This window comes from Homarus americanus, unplaced genomic scaffold, assembly GCF_018991925.1.
Source record: "Homarus americanus isolate GMGI-L3 unplaced genomic scaffold, GMGI_Hamer_2.0 scaffold52512, whole genome shotgun sequence".
Classification (NCBI taxonomy): domain Eukaryota; kingdom Metazoa; phylum Arthropoda; class Malacostraca; order Decapoda; family Nephropidae; genus Homarus; species Homarus americanus.
The window spans coordinates 14,202,579-14,216,275 of record NW_024735442.1 but is presented as its reverse complement, the minus strand read 5'-3'; the positions used below and the strand labels follow the sequence as shown (position 1 = coordinate 14,216,275).

Sequence of the window (13,697 nt, the reverse complement as noted above, 5' to 3'; positions counted from 1 at the left end):
AACCTTCGTCTTGGCGGTTTTGTCTTTTCGTGCAACACCAAACATGTTCGTCTTATGATAATGACAGTCTATATAGTTGCAGAAATGTGTTCCTATACCCCCTGTGGTAAGTCGTGTCTCCAAACGACAACGTCGCAATATTAGTATAACCATTTATAAATGAATTATAAATGAATGGGTATTGGTCGTGTAACGACGAACGTGAATGGTGGATGGTTTGCTGTAGGTCATAATAAGGCGACCGTTTGAAGACACGGTTACCCCAGGGGGTGCAGGGACATATTTTCACAACTGCACTACACTTTAGACACTTTAGGGAAGTTTGCAGAACACCATGGGCCATGAAAATGGCAACTGCAGCAGCGTAATTTTCTAAAACACGGTGAATGGTTTACCATTCTCACTGGGAACACCATTGACACTGAAGACATCTTACGACTGACCAATTCAAATCCAATAGTTTGGGCAGGCGCAGGTGTATCATCACGTGACACCATGACTACCGCTGATACTACAATATATCCCGTCAACTTGTTATAGTGAACTTAAATCCCTCCAAATTGTAATTTCGTAAGTGCCGTCGAAAAGTCAAAATAACTTGAAAAATACACATTTGCCACCCAAACGCCATACTGTATAAAAATCAATACAGTTTCGAATATCTACAACCGTTTTTACAGTTCACATGTTCGTAAAATTGTCCATAATCATACTGGACGCATAAAAAGAGAGGGAAAGAATAATATCTATTGGTCATTTTAAACCAAGGTGCTGACAAACAGTGATTTCTCCAGTCTCTATTAATCGTTGTCTCTGGTTCTCTGACTTTGGTTGGTGCGTGAGTAAATGCAGACAACTAGATAAACAATTTTAATTGATATTTTTCAATTAATATAAAAACAAACGATTTTAATCCTCTACAATTTCACTTCTTACTCACAAATGAATGCGCCTTCGGTTGACCACGCCATTTCGATGGATGAATATGTGAGCAAGTTCCTCGTACGGTAAATTCATCCATGTGGACGTTAGAAATATGTGGCGAGGCAGTTAAGAAGACTTAAACGTCCTTGGTGGATCTACAGACAGAAAATGACATAAGTAATTGGGGTATGCGGTGCCAAGTCGCCCGTGAGGTATGAAAAGGTGGAGCAGCAACAAGGTGAGGGTCGACCGCCCACACGGAAGGTAGCTATATTTGAAATATCTCTGTATAACCCTTTCCCCTTAAGTGTTTCCATAATCGCGAATGAAATATGGCTGAAGAAAAATAAAAGCATTAATAACCAATTAGTGTCATACAGCTTATGGAGTATATCGAGATATAACACAATGGACAAGTTGACGGTTCTAGGCAAACACTAAAAATACACTCTGCCACGTTGGTAGAGTGATACGGTATATATATAATTTGTAATAAAAGTTTAGAGTGCTGCTGTAATAGTCGAGATAACTTTATTTCATTGGAAATAGGACCGCCATTTGCAATGACGTCACTAGTGTGCTGCATCGTACTGTAGGTAGTAGAAAGGATGGCCTCTTTAGACCCCAAATGCCACGTTAAGGTAAGTTTAAAGGGTGTTTTTTTTATGGTCAAGTCATGGACATTTCGTAAGTGAAGAAATATGCCGCGAAGAGCAGCTGCAAACAAAGGTTGGAACTTGGATGGATGAGCGATAGGGGTTGAGTGTAAATGAGACTGCCCAGTATATGGCCCGCTGCAGTTTCCTCCATTCTTAAGTTCTTTTGGACATAAAAAACTCCCAGGTTCACACTAGCTCAGCTATAATACCACTGCAAACACTTGGCCGCTGTAGCTTATCGTCGCAACATCCAGGGAAATTCTAACACTGAGTCACTTCCACAACAGTAAAAGCTCAATCTTCAACATTTTCTGAGGACCGTCTAAATAAGCAATTCTTTGTATTAAAGAAATGGTATACCAAATTGTAATATACTCTATATCTACCTCAAACTTATAATTATTGAAAAGATTGCCTTTGACGTTGTATATCACTATAAAGCAGTGCATCTGGAGAACATACTAGCGGTGTGTGCGTCAAATCAGAACGTCGTGTCAAGAGACTGACTGGACGAGGGACTGAACACATACTGGAATAATGCAACTACTGGTCATATTGGTCTAGGACAAATCTATTGCGTGCCAGAATATTTTTGTTTGACAAGGCAGTTCATCCGTACGACTGACCTTGTGTAGAGACTTCCTGGTTGCCCGTGTCCCCGGATTTGGCTCTTGAGGCCGCACTGGCGAATATATTTACCCGTGCAAGGATAATTTGAGGGTAAGACTATTCTAAGCTACGAATCTACGGTGAGCGCTGATCCAAGAAACCAATTTGGTCGTAAGGTATTTCTCGACGCCTCGCTTTCAAAACTAATTAATTTATCATTACCGCTCGGCGTCTGAACAATTGGTTCATTGGTGCCGTCCCTATTTTGATATAATATGATGTACATTTATCATGTCACTTACTGTTCTGGTTCCTGTTGGCTTTCCCCTCGGGGTGAGAATCTCAAAGATGGTTCAGCAGATGGTCTTGAAGACGGCGAGTATAAGTTGGGGGTAGGTTGGGTGGTGATGCTGGCAAGAGAGGAGTAGGAGTAGAAACGGGAGTTCTTGTCTTTGGTGGTGGTGAATTGATAGTTCTGCCAAGTGGCAAAGAGTGTTAGGTCACAGATTCTGACCAGTGGTTGAGAGAGCCGGGTGAGTCTTACCCTGTGATTGAGAGGGTTGAGGGAGAGGCCTTACTCCGTGGTAGAGAGTTCTGGAGATATCTTGCTTCTGGTTGAAAGGCCTTGCTTCTAGGGAGCAAAGGAGTGCAGAAGAGGAAATGCTTGTCTCGGGAGGGCAATAGTTGGGGTCCTGTGTAGAGTGAAGAACAGGACGCTGAGGAGGGTGGTGAGTCAGACCACTGAGGGGAGCCTGTTTGAGGGACAGCACCAGCAGGCACCTTAAATGCCCGCGGGGGGTGTCTGCCTTAGCCCCTGTTGGTGAAATGATCCTCAGTTGTTGGGGATGAAAGGAGGAGGCACTCCGTAAGTGGCGTAAACCCGACTGAGGAAGTCTGGTGATCTTGTTGGTTTGGGATTTGAAAATATACAGTTTCTATTTTGAGCGTGAATTGGAGCGTGTAGTTACGTCGTGGCGGAGTTCGTAGTTTCAGAAAGTTTTCGGTTTAAAACTATATTGAGGAAATTTTAAATAGCACAGCTGGCACACACCGAATAAAGCTTTATATAGGGAGATCGTGGAAACACCTTACCTCGGTTATTGCAAAATACTTGTAGGATATGTTTGGGTGGATAACGCAGCAGATGATGCATGTAGTGGCAAGCGAGGTACCTATCAACTGGCGGCGAGTGGGGTGCTCTGACTGGAGGCTAATTGGTACCCGCAGCTCTCAGGTCTGCCCGCTGAATATTACGTTGGCTTAAAAATGTCCTTTATCGTTCCTCGACGTCACTCATGTCCTGCAATTACAATTTTAACTCGAAAACTCTTGATTTACCCGTATCACTGTCGACGGAGAGGTGTTTACAGTTCTAAACACTAAACTTTTCGTGCGTGTGAATAAATATTTACACTACCACACGTCATGAAATAAGTATTAACCGACAGAATTCTGTCATAACCCGCGTCGCACACACACACACACGTCACCAACTGTCCGTCCGTTTGCGTTGGGGTGTGGTAATGCACTAGGACGGAGAGCAGACCACTCCCACTTCACGCAGGTCGAGCGCCACACAGTGAGGCCAGGAACTAACATAGTGGTGGTAGCCCACCACCCAGTCAACCAAGCCACACTGTTCGCTCGTCTCACTCTCTTAAACTATCGCTCACTTCCTCACACCCTTAAGGAAGTCACACCTCACAATGCAATATTTTTGTTTTTTGGGTAAATTTTCCAAAACTATCTGGATTATACACTGGAAACAAATTTTAGACGCTCTCGACAGGTTGCATTAACATTTACAGTATAGGAACGAATGTGTCAAAAAGCTGGTGGTGTAGTAACGTCAAAATGTAAACAAGGTAGTGTGTACCTTGGTGTGCACTACATGAGTAATTATATATATATATATATATATATATATATATATATATATATATATATATATATATATATATATATATATATATATGGTGTTTACAAATGCTACTGCTGCTGCTGCCGTTCAGGTGGTTAATTTAATAGTCTCTTTGCAGACACTAAAGTCAACACCACCACCTGTGACTAACTAGATAAACAGACTGGGAAGAAGTTGAAAAAGGAAGTGACTCACTGAACCAACGGACCGTCACACGTGCGTCGGTTGAGTCAGGTTACTTAGTTGCCTTATTCACGGGGAACGTCAGTACAGTAGTAGTGACAAGGTGATGCGAGTGACGTGGCCTTATGATATGGATGGTCCCGTGTGATGCTTTGGTCTTTTAAGCTTGTGTTTATTTAAGAGCCCGACCCAGTTTGTGTAACTAACAGCTGTGCTGCCTGTCTTGACCTTTTTGTGTATCATTGACGTAGGAAGCGTTATTATTATTATTGTTATTATTACTCGGTCTCCACTCGCTTGGCGAAGCGCGAATGGAGGGACGAGTTGCTCAGTTTTCTTTCTTGGCGAAGAAATACCTCAAGCACTTGTTGAGCTGATAAGTTGAAATTTGGACACAACAGCATCCGTATGCTTTGGCAATACTTTTTTAACATATTTTGCTAATAGCATGGATGTAGTGTACATTGAACCACCTTCTACTATTACTATGGTACAAGGAACACGGTAGATTGGGTAGGTAACCTTAATATCACAACGAGTCTCATCGCTTCACCTGAATTTCGTTTATTTGTACAAACGGTAATCAGTGATAACAAGGGTCCAGGTATAGCCAATCCACTACACAGGTAAAGCTATACCTCCCAAGACAGACAGGGAAAGTGACACACACACACACACACATGCACATTTAAATATCACTCAGGTATTTGAAAGACGTGTGGTAAGAGTGTGGCAAACGTTGATTGTTGTGTGGAGATAGTGTTGTGAGAGTTTAATAGACTTGGGATGGTTGTGTGGTAGACGTATATGTTGAAGGTGTAGTGGTAGTGAGATGGATATGTGGTAGTAGTAGTAGTAGCAGTAACAGTACAATGGTAGTACTGTGATGAATGTAATGGCATTCTTGTAGACCCGCAGCGATGTTTGTGTGTTAGTGCTGGTGGTAGATGTGTGGTAATAGTGTATAGTGATAGTGGTCACCCCGTCACTCTCCCTTCTCAGCCCTCAGCCCCCTTCACTATTATCTCATCATCTCCCCTTTGCGGTCTTTCCTGCTTTGCACCATTCCCTCAACCTTGACACAAACACACACACACACGGGGCGAGACTGATTCATATCTCACCATTCTTCACTCACCAGGTCCCATTCTCGGAGTGGTACTGCAGCGATGCATTCAACCAAACTTATTTCCCATTCATCTCATTTTCTCTTTTATTCCCTATCCACCTCTGCACCATTTCATTCACTGATACATCGGCCCATTCATCTCACGCATTCCCCATTCACCTCTCCTCCCCCATACTTACACACTGGCGGATCTTAGGGTATGTTTGCGAGGACCATAGGGGCAAGAGGGGTGGGGGGAGGAGCTGAACCTTTCAATAATGTAGGCGCGATACTGTAAGCCCAACAGGACTCATGATTCTAACTCGGGTTACCGGATGTTTAGCCACTTTTATGTTCTATCGTAAGTAATTATCTGTCGTTTCACTCAAGTTAATTTAGGTAGGTAAATATATTGTGAAGTATCATATTCTCATTGTGACGGAAGGATGATAAGCTTGGAATCATTAACCTAACCATATCAAGTCACTTCGATACCCTTCTAACCCATTATGACCTAACCTAATAAAACCTAATACAAATCTAACCAAACCTAACCTAATCTAACTTAATCTCACTAAACCCCAGTCGAACTAAACCTAACCCTACTTAGCCAAACTTAATACCAACTTAACATAATCTGATGTAACTTAACCTGGCCTAGTCTGACCACATGTGAGCTAACCAAACCTAACCCAACCAAATGTAAATTAATCCTACCCAGTAGAACCTCACCTAACATTAACGCACCCAACCCAACCTAACCTAACAACATACAAGAGATGACACCAGTATAGACTGATAAAGAGGGCACAGCGTACCCTTGTGCAGTATGTGGCTCTGAGTCGGAGAGAGAGGGGGGATGAACAGAGAGAAATAGATAAAGAGGAAACTGCATCCTTCAATGAGTAGGTTCTGGAGAGTGAGAGAGAGGGGGGAGGTTCAATACAGCTATCGTTTACAACTTTACACAGAGAGATACAGCTATCGTTTACAAAGAAAGGGAGAGAGGGTCAATGCAGCTTTTGTTTACAGATAGACAGATACAGACAGACAGCTGGGAGAGTACAAGTCAGGCATTGTTTACGTAGAGACAAACAAACAGACAGAGAATAAGTTACAGAGAGACTGCCCCAAAACAACCATCGTCCGTCTCTGGTAGCCTCACCCTTACTACACATCCTTGTCATTTATTTTGATTCGAGTGGGTAATGTCCTCCCCTGACAGCTCAAAATCACACTTAATAATCTCACAACAACCTGAAAGTCTACCATAATATCAACTAATTGAGAGTTTGATGCTTATAACAGCTTGAATTTTTTTTACTAACTACTAACGGCTGAAATTCTAGTATAGTTAATATTCTTTAGTTGTACTACATCCATCATGTCGTTTGGTGTCCTTCAAGGCTCAAACTCTATAATATTATTTCTTCACTGGACAACTGATTAATTTAGCAGTCTGAAATCGAATGTAATTATCTAATACATAGACCGAACTTACCGCAATGTATGATGCGCTTAAGAAACTATACTGTACCTTAAGCTGTACTGTGCTGTAATACCTTAAACTGTGCTGTTCTGTAGAACATAAAATATATTTGTACTGATGTTGCCAAATAGACTTTGTTAATCTTAATAGACAGAAATCTTCCTCAGTTCCAATCTACCGTTCGATTCTCTTAAGAGCGAGAACTCTGTTGTGTCGTCCTGGGGTATTTGGACTCTTGTGTTATATGTCATGGTGCATGTTTATAAAAATCCTGGACTTATGACATCCAGATCTTGCACCCTCATATTACTTATAGCCTGCCGCCTTCCTACAACTCATGGTATGATCCCAGTCTTCCGAGGATTTATTGTAGGATTCCAAACTTGTGGTAAGCTGTTCCCGCCCTGGGATCTTACACTGCATGTCTACCTTGGGACTTTGAAGTCTGTATCAAGATAATTTGTCCTCTTTCACCCTAATCTAAAAATCTTAGCTGGCGTCGGACCATCGGTCAGGGAGAGGCGAAACTTTCAGCTGCCACTCATGGTGTTTATAATACTAGAACTGCTTCAAGGGGGGAGGAGGGTGGTAAACGAGTGAGTAATGAAAGATATCGAGGGTGGCCGAGCTTCACGAGTGAATGAAATCCTTTCAGTCCGATGTATTTTGAGGGTGAATGATGTACATGAGTCGTGATTGGTAGTTTGCGTCATGGGTAGCCCAACCCCATGGCGTCATTTCCCGTGTTTGCTGAATAGGTGTTGGTTTCCTAGCTCGGCGCTAATGGACGGCCCACGCGTAGTGTATTGTCGCCGGCCCTTCATACTCATTTGGTGATATTCGTGTGTTTGAATATACAGTACCGTGCTTTATCACGGACTGGTTGAATACTGCCTCACCCCTGATGTAGTTTCAAATTGCAGCGTCCCGCATGAAAGTCTCGCAGCTCAAAGGATGGGCACCATTGAAATGTTGAGTTTGTTTTACGTACAATGATTCTGGAGGACAATAGATATTATTATTATTATTATTATTATTATTATTATTATTATTATTATTGCTGTGGTCGCGGTATCAGTCTTGAAGTTTCTTAGGGTTTTGGTTGAGTAATTGCGATAGTTGTAATTTCAAGTAAACTACAGGTTTTCTTTAGTGGCAGCAGGGACAATAACATCAGTAGTAACAATAAGAGTAGTAGCTGCAACAGATTAGCAATAGTGGAAACAAAAACAGAAGACACAGCAGGAATAATTGGAAACCCTGCACGAGGGGCATCAGTAGCAGATACAACAGCAACTGAAAGGATCACTAAATGAAGAGGAGGAGGATGGGGGTGATTCTTGCAGAAGTCATCAATAATCAGAATTTGCCATCACCACCATGACAAGGGAATAACAGGCGTGGTCAGCTGAGAAGAGCTTATTACAACAACGGGAGAACAGAACAACGTGGGGCCCCAAACAGTACAGCTGTGACCGATTACAGTACAATGGTGGTTGACAATAGGACAACAGTGGCCCTCAACCGTAGACAAAAACTCGTAGCAAGAGTAGGAGGGGAAGGGAGGAGTAGGGGTACCAACATCCAAAACCAGCAGTAGACAGGACAAGTGAGGTATTCATTCATGATCACGGCCACAACACAACACAACACTTAAGAGAGGGTCCGCCTTGGTGCTGATACTACCACCATCCCTCACTACTGCCACTACCAACACCACCACCATCATCACACAACTTCATTACTGCCACCATCAACACCAATCATTACCGTACTAACATAACCGTCACTACTACTACTACTACTACCATCATTACTTGCAATACCACCACCACTGCCACCATCACAATTGCCAATCTCACCACTATAGTAACCATTGTAAATTGTGGTGGTGGAAGTTAGGTGATGGTTGGTGGTAGTGGAGGGATGGAGAAGAAAGGGTGGCCGTGGTGAAGAGATACTGAGGGATTTTGAAGGAGTATTGTGTTGGTAGAGAGGTGGTGATAGTTATTCAGGGAGTGTTAATGGACATATGGTGATGTCAGAGGTATGGTGGTGGTGCAAGGGCGGTGGTGATGGTGGAGAGATATGAAGATAGTGGTGGTAATGATGTAGGGGTGGTGGTGTTGTAGGGAAGGTGGTAGTGGTGCAAGGACGGTGGTGATGGAGAGATGGTGGTAGTGATGTTAGAGGGGCAATGATGGTGCTAGGGGAAGTGAAGTTTCGTCACAATGGACTTCCCGGCGTTGATGCCACCTGTGTGTGTGTGTGTGTGTGTGTGTGTGTGTGTGTGTGTGTGTGTGTGTGTGTGTTTTTCACATCACGTACAGTACCTAGAGAAAGGAAGAGACAGAAATGAGGAAAAGACGGGAATTGGATGAAGGGAGAGGGGAAAAGAAGAGGTAAGGAAGAAATGCCGGAGAATGAAGAGGCTAGGGAGGGAGGGAGGGGAGAAAGAGGGGTAGAGGTAATGTCATGGAGTTAGAGGTGAGGGAGGAGAGAGGGCGGAGTGAAGTGAGGGAGCGAGGGGTTGGGGAGAGAGGGAGAGGTGAGGTGCATGTGAGAGAGAATAAACAATTTATTTAAGCAGGTCTGCTAACACAGGATACACGCTATCACCTCTGCCCTAGCTACGTCCTCTAGCTGCTCACACCTGTAGATCGTCACAATTTAACTACCATTAAGTGGTCACAGGATTGACACGAGCTTGTTTCGAACCGTGGAAATTCGGTCTCTGTGCCTGTGGGGTGTAAGGATAAGTCTCGATACACAGTAGGATATTTGCTTACGTGGAAGGGAATACTGCATCACAGGTCCGGTATAAACTCGTCACGAGGCTCTGCTTGTGGCTTGTTAGAAGAGAATAACTTGTAAGAAACAACAACAGTAAAAAGATTGAGGGATATATTTATGGAGGAGACAATACTGCATGATTACACTAAGTCCGTTAGAAACCCTGTACGATGACCCTCTGCTTCTTCTAGTTTGTGTCGAGAGGTGTGACTTAGCAGGTGTAGGGTTGAGAGTGGACATGGGTAAGGTGTAGTTCTTTGTTTATGAGACGAGGCATACCAGAGAGGCGTGGACATAAGTAGACTCCCTGTCAGCCAGATTTAATTTGTGTGTACCGGATAAGGTTTCCACACCCGTCTTTCAATCAGAGTCCCGTCACCCATCAGTGGGCAGTTTACTCTCTCAACTTTCATCATGGAGGGAAAATATCTTTTATCTATTTTTATCCCCCGATCCCGGCAGGCAAGAGGGTGGGATACGGCCATTGAAGCGTGTGTAGTGATCTGTTTATCTACAAGTTTGCCTGTCTTCCTGCACACATTCTGCACAACTACTTAAATCTTTACAATGGTTATGCCCGTCCCCACATGGAATACTGTTTTCGTGTGTGAACTGGCTGTCTTTATTAGAGCAATTCGCCGCAATCATTTCTCCGCCCGCCCCTTCAGGTCAGATGATTTCTCTCTTCTCTTTCTCTTTTCTACTGCTGTTTCCATGGTTCGTGTGCCTGTGAAATCTGGTCCATTATCCCCTTTTCTTTCAATTTCAACCATAACAGACGTCAAAATTCTTCATGCCATTTGCACTGTGTGCGTTCCGTTTAGTCAAACTTTATCATCATTCATCCTCAAATATTACTCTTCTCGTATGTCAAACTTTTTTCTCTAATGTCTTTCCATCCAAATATAACTTTTTGAATGACGGGCATACACTCGCCTCTTTTTGCTCAGCTAAGTGATGTAGCTCGGGTATGGATCACTTGTCAGTTATCTTGTATGTCTACCCTAGGCCATCACACATTGAAAGAAAAATTGTCTGTCTATAATCACGACTCTCAATAGGTGGTAGAATCTAATCGTCCTTAAGTTTCCAACAGACTTTCACACCGCTAGGCAAAAAGAGTACATCGGTGGGCGCTGTGCTGGTGCCAAGATGGGTTCGTCTGCCCCACCTGTAGTGCCGGCAAGAAGTCACAATCGGGTGACTCTTGTTTTATGTAGATTAATTGTGGTTTAGTTCAGTAAAAGCTAATACTGATGGCTTTATGAATGGATGTTTAATGCAAATGAGACGTCCAGGAACCTAGGAAAATATTTAATCAGTGAGTGAGAGCAGAAGAGCAAGGAAGAGCAGGGAAGAGAGAGACGGATAGAAGAAAGATACACTCGGACAGACATAGAGAATTACACAGAGAAAAGGGGATAAAAAGCAGAGTAACAAGAGAATGTACACAAACAAGGAACTGGCCTGCGGTTACCCACCACGCCAACAATGAATTTCAACATTTTGCTAAATCCAGCACTTTTCCCGCGGACTTTCCAGAATCGAGGTGCCTAGTCATGTAGTGGCAATATTACGGTTTCATCAAGGATCATCGTCTGAAAGAATTCCTGCTGCACGTGAGGCTACGAGCATACGAGTGACGTCATAAAGTTTCAGTTAACGCTATGCATTTTGGTTGACGTCACAGCTGAGGGAACCAATCCAAGAATATGCAGCCCGCGAGTCACGCCTATTCATGCAATCCAGATCCTCGGTTGCTGGTGCATGTTATTTAGCATCGGTCACCTGCTGCATAGTTACTTACGGGATTGCAATGTACAGTATATGTTATTTTTAAGTTTTTGCTTTTTTTTATTAATTACGCCCAAAGGGAGGTCAGCTATCCCTAATCTCTTGAATCAGGCACGTCCATCTTTCATCAGTGACTTCTCACCTATATTATTATTATTATTATTATTATTATTATTATTATTATTATTATTATTATTATTATTACTACTACTATTGTCGTCATTCTTACCACAAGATTAACCTAACCTAACCTAATTAAACCACCCAGGTAGCGTTCGGGAGGGCGCTAATCTTCAGATTGATCGGATGACCTGAGCACTCTTAAGTAGCTTTTCACTGTGATGTGTGCTAGAGCAGTGATCTCGAGGAGGCTTGGTGCAGTAAGGAGGGAACCTCTCTCCTTACACAAGACTGAGTCACTGGTTCTGGGTGATCTCAGCGCGCTAGTACACTTATCTGGCGACGTGTGCACATATCCTGTGACGTGTGTTTAAGCTACATTGTCTCTGTGTGCCGCTATTTATAGCTGATGGCGTGAGCACATCTTTGGTGACGTGTGTATATGTTGGAAGACACGTGTTCAGTGATGTGTGCACAGTACACGTCTCCGGCGACGTGCGCACATCTCTGAAGAAGTGTGCATGTATCCGGCGACATGTATTATAGCTCCCTAAATTTTTGGGCATTGTTATTATAGTCATTGATGTGACATTCACAACTATGGTGACGTGTGTACACCTCTGAAGACGAATATACATGCCATAATATGTTTAGTGTTATACTGTACTATGCATATCATAGTATAGATGTCCTATAAATACACCGTTTTTTGGAAAGTGTCCAAACAAATATAAAATTCGTAGACACGTCATGAAAAACGTCCAAAAAGTCATAGAAAATCACCAGAAAAAGGGTAAGAGAAATTGCCAAAATTGAAATTAAAGTACCCAGAAGTGAAAAGGTCATGGAAAAATGGCCAAAAGCGTATCACGGAAAATGGTAAAAAAATTTAAGTCATGGAAAGAAAGTAGCCACAGGTGTAACTTGAGGGAAACCAAACACCTCCATGTAATATTGTAACATTCAACTTAGACCAGCAAATTATTGTCTTGTAAACCTGTCCTGCATCATAGAAGTATTGATACGCTTTCAAAAACTTGATAAACAGAGTGTCTTAAAAAAAAATTAATACACACTGCCTTAGAGATTTTCGTGAAAATGGCGTGAATGTTTGTATTACAATAGCAACATTTCCCTCGTGGGAAATCTCGTGCTTCAGCATCTCCACGAAAATCTGTCAGGCAGTGTATATACATTTTTCTGCAATAGCCAGTAGTTAGTTACCTTTCCTATTGCATTGATCAGTATCGTTATTAACCCTCTATATGTAGGCTACTCAGCCTTTGGCCTTTGTAGTAGTAACCATTTAAGTCTTGGAAAATCATCTATTACTTCGTCATGGAAAAGTCATAGAACTCTTGAGTTTATTGTGATCGATTTGTATGTGTTTTTCTATTTGCATGTGTATTTGCTATGGGTGTCTTTTTCGGTTCTTAATTGTTTTTGTATTTTCTTCTCTGTCTGTCTGAACATAGTAATTTGAAGATTTTATCAAATTTGATCTGACGTTTAAACTCTCAGTAAGGCACTTCTGACTTTCCTGATTTGAGTTCCGGATCGAAATGATATGGTTCTTGTTATTAGTCTTGATAGTGACCCTTGACATAACGTACCTAATCCAATACAACTCAAAATTCGAATACAAAAATCAAGTTGGTTCGTCCAGGGAGAATATTTTAATCGGGTAACTGTAGAACAGCCAAAGACAAGTGTACAGTTAAGTGGTAATGGTAGCCGGGAGAGATGGAGGCTGGTAGCCCCTGTGTCAACTCCTGGTAGTGGTGGTGGTGACGGTGATGGTGCCTGCCAAGCTTGTGTCATGTTCACCAACCAGTTTATCTATGTGCGCAATCCTCCCCACACCTGATACACACACACAGACACACACGTCATGATACTGTGTTTCTGGTTATGTGTGTGTGTGTGTGTGTGTGTGTGCTCGCGCGCGCGCTCACACAGGGTGGTGTAATGCGTCGTGTGGCGAACAGGGAAGCAACTTGTATAAGTCTTCCCCTGCCAGTAAATAGCCTCTTCACAATCAAGATTCTTGCTGTGCCTACTCGTGGCAACACACGGTAACTGGGTGTCTCGTGGGCC

At 42.7% G+C, this 13,697-nt stretch overlaps 1 protein-coding gene across 2 annotated transcripts in view; it reads right to left on the bottom strand.

Moving 5' to 3' along the window:
• Nucleotides 1–3,772, bottom strand: part of LOC121871044 (integrin alpha-PS3-like) — an 86,168-nt gene extending 82,396 nt beyond the window's left edge. Inside the window, exon 1 of one of the 2 annotated variants that reach the window (XM_042373126.1) lies at nucleotides 2,495–3,772. The gene's annotated coding sequence lies outside the window, so the exon portion shown is untranslated. The remainder of the gene's footprint in view (nucleotides 1–2,494) is intronic. The other variant, XM_042373128.1, reaches the window with a different exon arrangement.
• Between the last annotated feature and the right edge of the window lie 9,925 nt (nucleotides 3,773–13,697).